Source organism: Myodes glareolus, chromosome 22 (genome assembly GCF_982192425.1).
Source record: "Myodes glareolus chromosome 22, mMyoGla1.1, whole genome shotgun sequence".
Classification (NCBI taxonomy): Eukaryota; Metazoa; Chordata; class Mammalia; order Rodentia; family Cricetidae; genus Myodes; species Myodes glareolus.
This window is the reverse complement of record NC_142047.1, coordinates 41584351-41596819: the sequence shown is the minus strand read 5'-3', so window position 1 is coordinate 41596819 and position 12469 is coordinate 41584351. Positions and strand designations below refer to the sequence as shown.

General features: G+C 42.2%; 1 long non-coding RNA gene across 1 annotated transcript in view; it reads right to left on the bottom strand.

Moving 5' to 3' along the window:
• LOC125402329 (uncharacterized) overlaps positions 1 to 12180 on the bottom strand; it is a 30405-nt gene extending 18225 nt beyond the window's left edge. The window contains exon 1 of the long non-coding RNA XR_007232591.3: positions 12101 to 12180. This is a non-coding gene — a long non-coding RNA (uncharacterized LOC125402329). The remainder of the gene's footprint in view (positions 1 to 12100) is intronic.
• Positions 12181 to 12469: the final 289 nt, after the last annotated feature.

Below are 12469 nucleotides of genomic sequence, written 5' to 3'. Positions count from 1 at the left end.
AATGGTGGTTGCTTTATGCTACTAATTTCTGGGGTGATTTAGTATGCAGCAAAAGGCTCCGGAGCAATCTTTGAAAAGCAATTTTGATCCCAAATTTCCAAGTAATAATCGCTAATGCCTTTCACTTTACAATTGATAATTTTCAAAGTAAAAGCGTATAAACATTCTCATTTTATTTTTTACAGATATCACGTGAAAAGGTATAGTTAACAAAAAAATCCCTGAGATGGAGACTAATGTTTAATATCGCAAACAGAACTCGGATTGTGCTGTCGTCTTACCACACAATAGATGTTGGCTCTGCTGCCTCTTGGATGGGGCAAAGCGTTTTAAGTGGCTAAGGATTTTATCTGCTCAAAAGCACTCGACTATAATGGAAACTACAGCATTCATCTTTCGTTTGTTGTTTCCAGATTGGCCATCTCCTCATGCATTTCTACGTCCTTACGCATTTTCAAAATACACAATAAAGCAATTGGTAGAGTGGCTATATGGCAACCAATTCTTGTTTTCCTTTTTATTTGTAACCAGGAATATGATTTCCCTGCAATTTGCCTTCAGTATTGCAAGAAGTAGGCCAGGTTTCAGACACTGAAATAAAGCTGAATGTTAACCAAGTGTGGAAACAGATAATTTCATAACCACTCTCTCGACTTCACATCTTAAAACACACACACTGGAAACTGATTGGTTGGGGTCCTCAAAATTTAGAATTTGCTTAATCCTAAAAGTGCTTACCAAATCTGGCGTGCTGTCTGGGTGATTCTGAGTTCCCTGTATCAATTTCTACAATGGATAAGTCAACAAAAGCACAATGACTTTTTTCATCTAAGAGCACTGATGTGATTCAGAGAAGCATAAAATGTGCTTCCAGTCTCAGCGAGGCCCACAGTCCGGATGGAGCTGTGCAGAGGGAAATTTGCATATGGAGGAGCAGCACAATGGGAGGAATAAATTTCCTGGTGTACCTGAGTGTTGGAGGGCTGAAGAGGGAAATGCTTTATAAGTTACAAAACACTGAGCAAATCTAATATAAATGGATGCATAAATTAAAACAGAATGCTTTCATCTTTTAGTGGTTAGGAGGGGTAGATTTATAGCTCAGGGGGTAGGAGAACATACTGCTTTTGCAAAGGGCTGAAATTCAGTTTCCAGCACCAGCATGGGGCAGCTCACAATGTCCCATAACTCCAGCTCTGGGAGATCCAATGCTCTTTTCTGGCCTCTGAGGGCACTACAATTGCATGCACAGATTGATAAATGATAGATAGATAGATAGATAGATAGATAGATAGATAGATAGATAGATAGACAGACAGACATAAAGATAGATAGAGACATGTACACAACCCAATGCAAATTTTAAACTTTAAAAAATGGTGGTTAACAATGTCCATATTGCTTCTGCATCATTTGTAGAAAATATTAAGTTGTATCTTCCTGGTTGACTTTTACCATGAAGATGTTAAACTGTTCCTTACAGGCTCACCAAAAAGAAAAAGTCTGTCACTGGCTACCAATCTCTTCCAATTATGCACAACACAGAAAAGAAACAATGCTTTCCGAGAGTTTTAATCAAATAGATATTAGTGAGAATTAGGAAGGATTCACCATGAAGTATGAGTCATCAAAACTGAAAATCAAACTGAGGTTCATTTGCATAGATGATACATAATTAAAACAAAAAGGGCAACCAGGGTTTGGTGGTGTAAATTTAAATAGTCTTGGAGAGACTGAGGTAAGAGGATAGTATGTTTGAAGTAGCCTGGGCTACCTAGTCAGTTTCAGACCTGTATGAGGTAAAGGGCAAACCCCTGCCTCAAATAAAAGGAAGAAAGAGAGAAAGACGTGGGAAGAAAGACAAAGGGGAGAAAAAATGATGATATTTATAAACCACTTTTTAAAATATTTTAGAAACATTCTAGATTCTACAAGAATAAATATTTACATACTCTTAATCTTTCTGGTTCTTTTTCTCTACCATCAGGTGACATGCTATCTTACAAAGAAATAAAATAAAGAACCAAGTAAAGGTCTGAGTGTATCACATACTAGATTGGGTATTACCATAAAGATATTTCTAAGAAATGTGAGACATGAAAAATACCAAAAACGAAACACTTAGTTCATTTGGATATATAAAAAAGAAACCGGTACCAAATTTTGTTCTTTTTCAAGCAATTTAAAAACCACCAGGATACAATAGAAACATCCTGTCTCAAAAAGCAAGGACAACAACAGCAAAACCAATGTGGATGGTACCTAAAAAAATGACAACTAAAGTTGTCCTTTAGTCTCTTACACACACAAACAAGCACACATGTGCACTCACACCTGCACGCACACACATACATACTTACATGAAAATATACCTACACATGCACACCCCAGAGAGAAAGAGGGAGAGGGAGGAAGAGTGGAAGAGAAGAATGAAGGGAGGGAACAGAGCTAAGCTGATTGGGAGAGTTCTCAGTCTTATCTTAACATGGTTGTTTCTTGTATGTGTATGTGTGCATGTGTGTGTAGCACATGTGTAAATGTCAGAAGATAACATTCAGAAATTGAGAAGTCAGTTCTCTCTTCTCTATCTCTCTCTCTCTCTGTGTGTGTGTGTGTGTGTGTGTGTGTGTGTGTGTGTGTGTGTGTGTACATGTATATGTGTGTGTCCCAGAGTTTGAACTCAGGTCATCAGGTTCAGTCACAAAGCACCCTCACTCACCAAACCATCTTGCTTGATAGCACTTGAATCTTTAGACGGCATAACGCTTTGTCATTTTGTGCTCAGTGGACATCCAGTAATGTGTATCTTCCAAATGTCATAAACAATAATAGCTCAAGGCATTGTCGAGTATCCCTGGAGACATTGACCATTACACAGGAAGGAAGGGATGACCCTTGGCTGAGAACCACTCCCCTCAGGGTCACCAGACGACAGCTCCCAGCTCCAAGTTCCTAGCAGGGTATCAAGAGTGCGAGAGAGAATCCCCACATCGTCCCTTCCCACTCAACCTTTGTAATTACAGATGTCACTTTCTTCTCGGTATCCAACTGTAAAACTTGACCAGCTGTTCACCTCAATAGCATTCCAAAACTATCTCAAAAACACCATCAAACACTGTAAAACCGATGACAAGGTGTCCTGAACTATTGACATAGTTAAGAAACCCGATGACTAGGGCTTCTCTGCCGTTACCCCGGGGTTGACAGGAACGGTTTGGACTTCTCCCCACATGAAAGCACTCATCAGTGGCTATCAAAGATAACCTCTCACTGTGGCAGGAAATCAAAACTGCAATAAATTTCAAAAGAGAAGAATGAGGAGGGGGAGGAGGCGTAAAGGGCGAGGGAAAATCTCAAGTGAGAACAGACTGGGTGCGGAGAAAGGAAAGAAGCTGAAGGAGCTGTGGCAGCCCTGACAGCTTCAGAGGGGATGACCTTGGCCTGGCAGAATACTTCAAAACGGGTGCCAATGCGTCAAGAGGCTCCAGGGACTTAAAAGCCTTCCCTCCTCCATCAAAACGGTTTCCAAGTCAAGTTGAGACCATGACAAAGAAAATCTTTGTCTTTAATTCTGGCTACAGAGAAATTTCATTTAAAATCTGCTAAATAGCTCATGAAATTAAAATTCACACCTGAACTAAAAGTCTTCATCGTCTTTCATTCCTATTAAAATTCTAGTGGATGGGGAGTAAAGAGACGGTTCAGCCGCTAAGACTGAGTACCACTCATGCGGAAGACCTGAGGTCAGGCCCTGGCACTCACGCCCATGAGGTCGGTTACGACTGCCTCTGTCCTCCGTGGAGACCTGTACTCATACACAAATATGAGTTTGACTCAGACACAACAAAAACACATAATTAAAAATAGTAGAGGAGAGCTAGGCTGTGGTGGTGCACACCTTTAATCCCAGCACTTGGAAGGCAGAGGCAGGCGATCTCTGTGAGTTCGAGGCCAGCCTGATCTATAAGAGCTAGTTCCAGGACAGGCCCCAAAGTTGCAGAGAACTCCTGTCTTAATAATAAATAATAATAATAATAATAATAATAATAATAATGAATCTGAAAAGATGACTTGGCAGTTAAGAACACTAGCTGCCCTTCCAGAGTACCTGGATTTGATTCCCAGAACCTACATGGCTGCTCACAATGTTTTGAAACTCCAGGTACAAAAGGATCCAATGTTCTCTTCTGCTTCCATGACCTCCTGGCACATGCGATGCATAGACATACATGCAGACAAACAGACACACACATTAAAAAAAAAAACATGATTTTTTTCCCATTTTTAAAAAGTGTATATTTTTTTCCTAGGGTACCGTCCACAGGAGATTTTGGAGGGTAGATTTCAGGCAGCCTTGGATGGCTGGCACCAAATTCACTGTGGCTGAGGAGCAGCTTGAGCTCCTGCCCTCCTGCCTCCCCTCCATAGTGCCAGTCAGGGTTACAGATACGTACCATCACACCGGGCTTCCAACGGGAGCTTCTGCATTAGAAATTTCATAAACTTCAGGGGATTTTTTTTCAGTGAACATAAGACTAAATAATTATGAGACTGGGGTGATAGTTCAGTCAGCAATGTGCTTGCTGCGCAAGCCCGAGGACCTGGGTTCAGTCCCAAGAACCCACATAAAAGGCCGGACTCATGGGAACATCCTTATAATCTTCTATCAGCATCAAGTATAATATTAAGCATGATTTAACCATAGTTACCTAAGCTCTGCACTAGCTAGTTTCTTGTCAATGACACACAAGTGAGAATTATTTAAGATGAAGGAGTGCCAACTGAGAAAATATTGCTATATGATGTGTTTGTAGGCAACCCTGTGGTGCGTTTCTTGACTGATGATTGATGTGGGAGAGTTTAGCACATTGGGGATGATTCCAGCCCTGGGCTAATCGTCCTAACTTCCTTTTTAAAAGGGAAGCTGGACAAGCCAGTACGCAGCATTCCTTCATGGACTCTGCATCAGTTACTGTCCCTTAGGTTTCTGCCCTGTTTGAGTTCCTGCCCCGACTTCCTTAAGTGGTGTACTATGGTGCAGAGGTATGGGCAAAATAAACCTTTCCTCTCCAAGTTGCTGTTGGTCATTTTATTGCAGTAGAAGCCCTAACACTGAGAGATGGAAAAAAGTGGAACCTTGGAGCTCACCAGATCCCTAGAGCCCTCTAGCTTGCTGGTCTAGTCAAATGGGTGAACTCCCGGTTTAGTGAGAAACCTTGTTTCAAAATGTTGGGTATGGAGTGCCAGAGGAAGATGCCTGATATCTGCCTATGCCTCTACACGCGTGTGCACACACACACACACACACACACACACACACACACACGCAGGTACCCACGCACACACACACTAGTCAATTAATTTCAAATATTGAGCATCAAATTCTGTCATTTCTGGTAGCAGAAGTGGAACTGAAGATCACACTACGCTAAGTGAAAAGGACCAGACACAGAGAGGTGAGGACTGCCTGGTATCACATACATGTGGTCCAAGAAAAGCTGATTCAGGGCCTGGATGTGATTCAGGTAGAAAACTTGTCTAGCATCCACAAAACCCAGGATGTAACCCATAGCACCCCCCCCCAATACACACACACACACACACACACACACACACACACAAATTGATATTATAGAAGATGCACTCCTCAGGGTACTCTGGAGAAACAGAATTTACAGAATGAATGAGGAGGTGGAGATTTATTAGCATGGCTAACAGACTGTGGTCCAGCTTGTCCAACAATGACTGTCTACAAACAGAAGGTCCAAGAATTCAGTAATTGTTCAGTCCATAAAACTGGATGTCTCAGCTAGTTCTTGGTATATGTTAGAACCTCAAAGAAGAATGTTCTAATGCCAGTGAAGAAATGGGCTTGCCAGGGAGAGCAAGAACAAGCAAGCAAAGAGAGCAAGCTTTCTTCTTCCTTGTCCTTTATATAGGCCGCCAGCAGAAAGCGTGACCCAGATTAAAGATGTATCTTCCCACCTCAAAAGATCTGGGTTAAAGGTATAGTTTTTCACCTCAAAAGATAGAGATCAAAATTGAATCTTTTCACTTCAAATGATTTAATACAGAAAAAAACACTCCCAGGTGTGCTAGACACCTGGTTTTAGTGAATTCCAAATGTAGTTAAGCAATCAGCCAAGAGTAGGCAGCACAGGCACACCCTTGTCAACTTGACATATAGTCACACATCCCTTATATCATGTCACTCTCCAAGTGAAAACAAGAACCAGGTCATAATTATGCCTAGAATGATGTAAGTATCCCACGTGCAATCACAAATGCATTATCTATTTAACCAGGTCAAAATTACATCTCACATGGTAGTTTGAATATTTGATATCTTGGCAAAGAACTTATCTGCTTTCTGCCCTTGTCCAAAAAAATTTACCTGCCATAGGTCTTGCTTTGGTTCAGTATTTCCTCACTATGCTTCCTTTCCTCCCTTTGGAATGGTAGTGTGTATTCTGTGCCATTGGATGTCGGAAGTATGTGATCTGTTTTTTGATTTTGATGTTTCAGGGGTTACAGTATAGAACTTGCCTTGAGTGTCCAATGAGTCTTTGGATTTTAAAACAATTTTGAGACTGGCAGACTCTGAAAACTTGTGAAGTTGGACTAAATGCCTTCTGTGTTATACTGTGGCTATAAGCCTGCTGGAGCCAGGGAGGAAAGTGGTGGTTTGGGTAAGATTAGACCCCATAGACCATATGTCTGAATGCTTGGTCATTAGGAGTGGGATTGTTGGAAAGGATTATGAGGACTAGGAGGTGTGGCCATTCGAGGAAGTGTGTCACTGGGGGTAGGCTTGGAGGTTCTCTCTCTCTCTCTCTCTCTCTCTCTCTCTCTCTCTCTCTCTCTCTCTCTCGTTCATGCATGTGCTTCTAAATCAGGGTATAACTCTCAACAACTTCTCCAGTACTGGATCTGCCTCCGTGTTGCTGTGCTTCCCCTAATGATGACAATGGACTAGCCTCTGAACCTATAAGCAAGCCCCCAAATAAAACTTTATTTAGTAACAATTGCCTTGGTCATGGAGTCTCTTCACAGCAATAGAACAATGACTAAGACAGAAAGGGAGATGTAAAAAATACTTTGAGCCTGGAGACAAGTGTCAGTGGTTAAGAGTAGAGAGAACCCAAGTTCAGTTCCCAGCACCCAGATGACAGTTCACGACCTTATGTAACTCTAATCCCAGGGTGATCTGACACCCTCTTCTGACTTTCATAGGCACTGCAGAAGAAGTATGGTACACCCATATATTTAAATTCCAATTTAAATTTAAAAAATCTTAATCATATACGATCCCATTACTTTGTATACTTTTCATGTTTTTATAAATCAGCTATTAAGTAAATTTAATTTAAACAATAAATAAATAATACTCAAGAACTTGAAATAGGCCCATCTATTAGTATAGCTACATAAAAGCTTTCTTAGAAAATGTTTACAGATGGTTAATATAATCTCTGATCTCTGCTCAGATCCAAAAGTCCTATGAAGCCCCCTTATATCTCAAAATGATTACATATTATTAATCTCAGCTTATTAGCGAGAAACTTGACATTGAATTTGTTTTATAGCTTACTCAAGGTATAATTGATATCCAATGAGGTATTTAATATCCATATTTATGGTCTGAGTTTAAATGTCTTACATGCATGCTGAAACAGGCCTTTAAAGGGCCTTCGGGCCACTTCAAATCCCAGTATTGATGGACACGATCTTTGAGTTGTTACTCCTTGTTTTACATTCTTAGAAAGGTGTTAGAATCAAAGTGCACCCAAAATACTACAACATAGACATGCCATATCCAGGACAACCGGCAAGGTCCCTTCGAGTTGTGTGCTGTCTGCTGCAGGGCACACATCACACACACAATGGCAGGTGCCTCTGTGTGCAGTCAGAGGGCATGAGAATGCCAGGCTGAGCTTCACGAAGAATGTCCCTGAAAATGTCCTCTCCACTCCCAGGCTCACGGACACCGGTTGTCACTGATGGAAAAGTGCCATCCCAGGCACTGAAGGACACAGCAACTGCCCCTCCAACACGAATAACGCTGCAGAATCTGCAGCCGGGTAGAGCCATCCCCACACAGGTAAACCCTTCACCCACTTACTTAGCGGACTTGTGTCCTTTGCACACCGTATTGAGAGCTCACCGTCCATCACTCTCATAAAACCCGTAAGGGGGTGGTTTGGTGATTCAGAAATGCCGGCTGCACATCCAATGTTCTTCTGCTCTCCGCTTAATATTTAAAGGAATTTTATAGTCCAAACCTAATAAATCACCCAACTGATCCCTGCCAACCTTCCTAATTGGAAAATAAACAGTTATTAAGGGAGTTCTGTTTCTGGTGAATGACGCAAAAGGCCATTGCTTCTCACTGTAGCGATTACAACAAGCCACTTTCCTACAAAGCTATACAACAGCCACGGATGCAAAGAAGCCTAAATGAGCTAAATTCTAGACACAGATGAGCAGGGAGCCACAGAGACTTTCACACCTTAGAGCAGACGCCAAAGCTGTCCGCAGTGGGATAGAAGAGGATGCTTGTCATCTGTGGAAGGGGGGATGTGAGGAGAGATTGGTCAGGTTTTGACAACAGCAGAGACCAACAAAAGAAAGCAGAATCTAGGCTGGTGAGATGCCTCAGCAGGTAAAGACACCCACCTCTAAGCCTAATGATCTAAGTTCAAACCTCAAGACCCACACGGCAGAAAGAGGGAACCAACGCCCACAGGTTGTTCTCTGACCTCCACAAGTGCATTGTGGCATGCACATGCCCATAAACAAGCACAGACGCATGCACACATGCATGCACACACACACACATGCACACACACAATATAAATAAAATGCTATGAAATAACGCGAAAATTACAGTTATCTCAGCCAGTGTATTGCCACTTCAGGATTTTTATTTTCCCCCTGAAATACAGATGGACACAGTGCTGGAAGGCAGAGACGGTTTCAGCCATTTCGTCAGGTCAGATCTCAGGGTTCTGCTAGAGCTGAATTTATAACCGAGTCCTAACAACTGTGCTACAAATCAAATCGCTCAGAGCCGGAATCCTGAGAGAAGGTTGACTTGTCCTTCGGTCACAGCAGCAGCCGTGAGGCAAACTGAGAGTTAGGCCGCAGGACCGACAGAGGGCTCCTAAATCAAGTCGGACGTACAGCATCTGAGGAAGCAGAGCTACAGTCCAGCCCTGAACCCACCTGACAAAGAATCAAAAAGAATGTACCACGTGCCGTCCCCACCCCCACTGGCCATCTGCCTGAAGAGCGTCCTCCCGGTTGCTGAGGAAAATGGTAAGAAGAAACGCAGCACATTCTGTTCTCCGTTGCTCTTTGAAACTCCGTGTGTGGCACACAATAAACGTGTAAGGTGCATACAGAAGCAAGAATGTTGATCTGCAGCCCACAGGTAGTCCTGCTTTTGATATGTATATTGAAATTTGTTGGCAACATTTTCAAAATAGCTACTATAAACCCATGAACATTTTTAGAGAAAAACATGGGTTGAATGGACAAGGAGAGAGTGGGTATCTGGAGAAATTTAAAGACTGGCGAAAGGGCTTAGCAGATAAAAGTGCTTGCCACCGAGCCTAACGACTGGAGTTCAGTCACCAATACCCACACAGTACAATGAGAGAACTGACTCCTTCAAGTTGTTCTCTGACGTCCACACACACACACCAAGGCATGTGTACACCCATATACAAATTATATATATATATATATGTAATATTAATTTTTATTTAAAACTTCATTTAAATAATTTGTTTAATTAATCAAATATTGCAGAAGGCCATTTTTCCTTTTCACTAGGGTCTTGCCCTGGTGTAGCGTGAGCTACCTCACAACCTCCTGGCTGTTCTAAAACAAGTGTTCTGTGGGACAAGAAGTAGAAGCTTCCAGCTTCTGTTGCTGAGAAGAATCTGAATTTGAACTCAAGAATGGAGACACAGACATCATTTCCAATGAGCACGAGGTCAACAAATTTAGAGGCCGTGATTGACTCCACCCCAGCAGGAGAACGAGTGAACAAGGTCGCCAGAATGACTCTGTGGATAAAGTGCTTGCTCTGCACACCTGACTACCTGAGTTCAGTCTCCAGAACACACATGATGGCTGGAGAGACTGACCCATGCCGCTGTCATCAGACTCTTACACATGGGCACACGCATGCTGCCTTAGTCATTGTTCTACTGCTGTGCAGGGACACCATGAGCAAGGCAGCTCTTAGAAAAGAAAGCATTTAATTGGGGGCTTGCTTACAGTTTCAGAGGGTTAGTCCATTATGAGCGCACACGGTGCTGGAGCAGGAGAGCTACAACCAGATCAGCAGACAGAGAACAAGCCACAGGGCCTGGCACAGGCTTTTGAAACCTCCAAGCCCATCCACAGTGACACACTTCCTCCAGCCACACCTACTCCAGGAGATCCACTCCTCTTAAACCTTCCCAAACAGTGCCACTTTCTAGGGATTAATCATTCAAATATATGAGCCTACAGGGGGCATCTTAATCCAACCACCACACATGTACACACAAAAATAGATAGATAGATAGATAGATAGATAGATAGATAGATAGATAGATAGATAGATAAAAAAATCTTAATTAAGTGAGTGGAAAAACAAACCTTACTGCATTAATACAATGTATTTAAATGTATCGATCTTTAAAAAAAGGAATGTTTATACACACATATTATGTTTTTAAACACTGTGTTTAATATAAGAGGCTGGACTAACAGAAGTAAAAGCTAAATCGATCCATTTATGCAGTTTAAGATCAGTCAGAACTAATTTACAGCAACAGAGTAAAAGTAGCTGCCTCTGGGGTGGTACAGATTAAAGGGGGGCACCCGGAAACTGTCGAGATTACATTTTCTTTCTCATTATTTGCATGTTGGTTTTCTAGGGCTATATAAGTGTCCAAACTCACTCAACTGTACGCTTAAGATCTTCGAATTTTCTGTACCTGAATTAGGCCAAAACTGAGTCTATCAAAACACCAACAAAATTACCCGAGTGCAGGCCCCTTCGTGGTGCTGTACTGACATTGATTTGTACAAGCCAGCTGTAAAAAATATAATTAGGACATTTGGGAAATCTCCACTGGGTTCGGGTAGGCGATAAAAACATATTGATCTGTAAATACCATAGATAGTCAAGTGGAGAATATGTATCATGTAAAGTGGTATGTAGAGTATGATCTTGTGTCATTAAAGATACAATGTTACATACATTTGTAGAAAAAATGTAAATGAGTATATTCTGGTATTACTGTTGTATTCTCCATACCATGAGAATGTCGTGTTTTTATTTTATATTTTTACTTATATTTATTTTCTGATCTCACACCATGTACAAGGACCATTCCTATTAAAAAAGTTTATGTGAGTAACTCGAATATTGTTTGAGAAACAGCATGGAATTTTTTTTCCTAAAATCTATTTTAGTTACTTTTCTCATTTCTGCAACCAAATACATTATCAAGAAGAACCTTAGGGGAGGAAGGATTTATTCTGGCCTACAGCTCAAGAAAATACCGTCTACTGTGGCAAGAGAGGGATGGCGGTGGGAGCCTGAAGTGGCTGATCACGTGGCATCCACAGGCACGAAGCACAGCGAGAACTGAGTTAGAAAACTGGCAGCCTCCCAGTGACACACCCGCTCCAGCATCACCGCACTTTCTAAAGTTCCCACAATCTCCAAATCAGCACCACTAGCCGGGCACTCGGCGTTCAAACCCCCGAGCCCACAGCGCACATTTCACAGTCTAACCATAGCACCTCTTCCCACAATGGTGCAATCCCTTTCCAAGCTCAAGCTGAACTGAAACGGTGTGTACCGCATTTGATGGCACACTAAGGGGATTTCTGGTGATCCCTCAGTAAGGCTGGTGTTGTGGCCCAGCAGGTAAAGGTGCTGGCCATGCAGGCCTGGTAACTTGAGCTCCACCGCCAGGACCCATGGAAAGATACACACAGGTACACACACACACACATACACACACACACACACACACACATGAGCGCATGCACGTAATAACAAGAATAGATGCTAAAAGAAAAAGAAACTTACTAAATATTGATCCCTGAGCTTGCATTTGGTTCTTGGGAACATTTTCTAAGAGAGGCACCACAGTGGGGTCGGGAGGTCTGAAAAGAGTTGGAGGGGTAAATATTGATCAAAATACATTGTATGCAATCCTCAAAGAATAAATTCAAAATCTTATACTGAGAAAGAAAAAGAAAGGCGCCGTAGCCATCCCCATTTGCAGATGAAGTAACTGAGGCTCTCTACAGTCACCACGCCAACCAAAGGCAGGATCCCACTCCCTGTCACTCTGATTATACAACCACGCCTGTGTCTGCGCCAGCATGCATAGTCTCCTTCATTCCTGAAAACACTGTTATGAGACGGAAGATGCTCCCCGAGTGAGCAACTCAC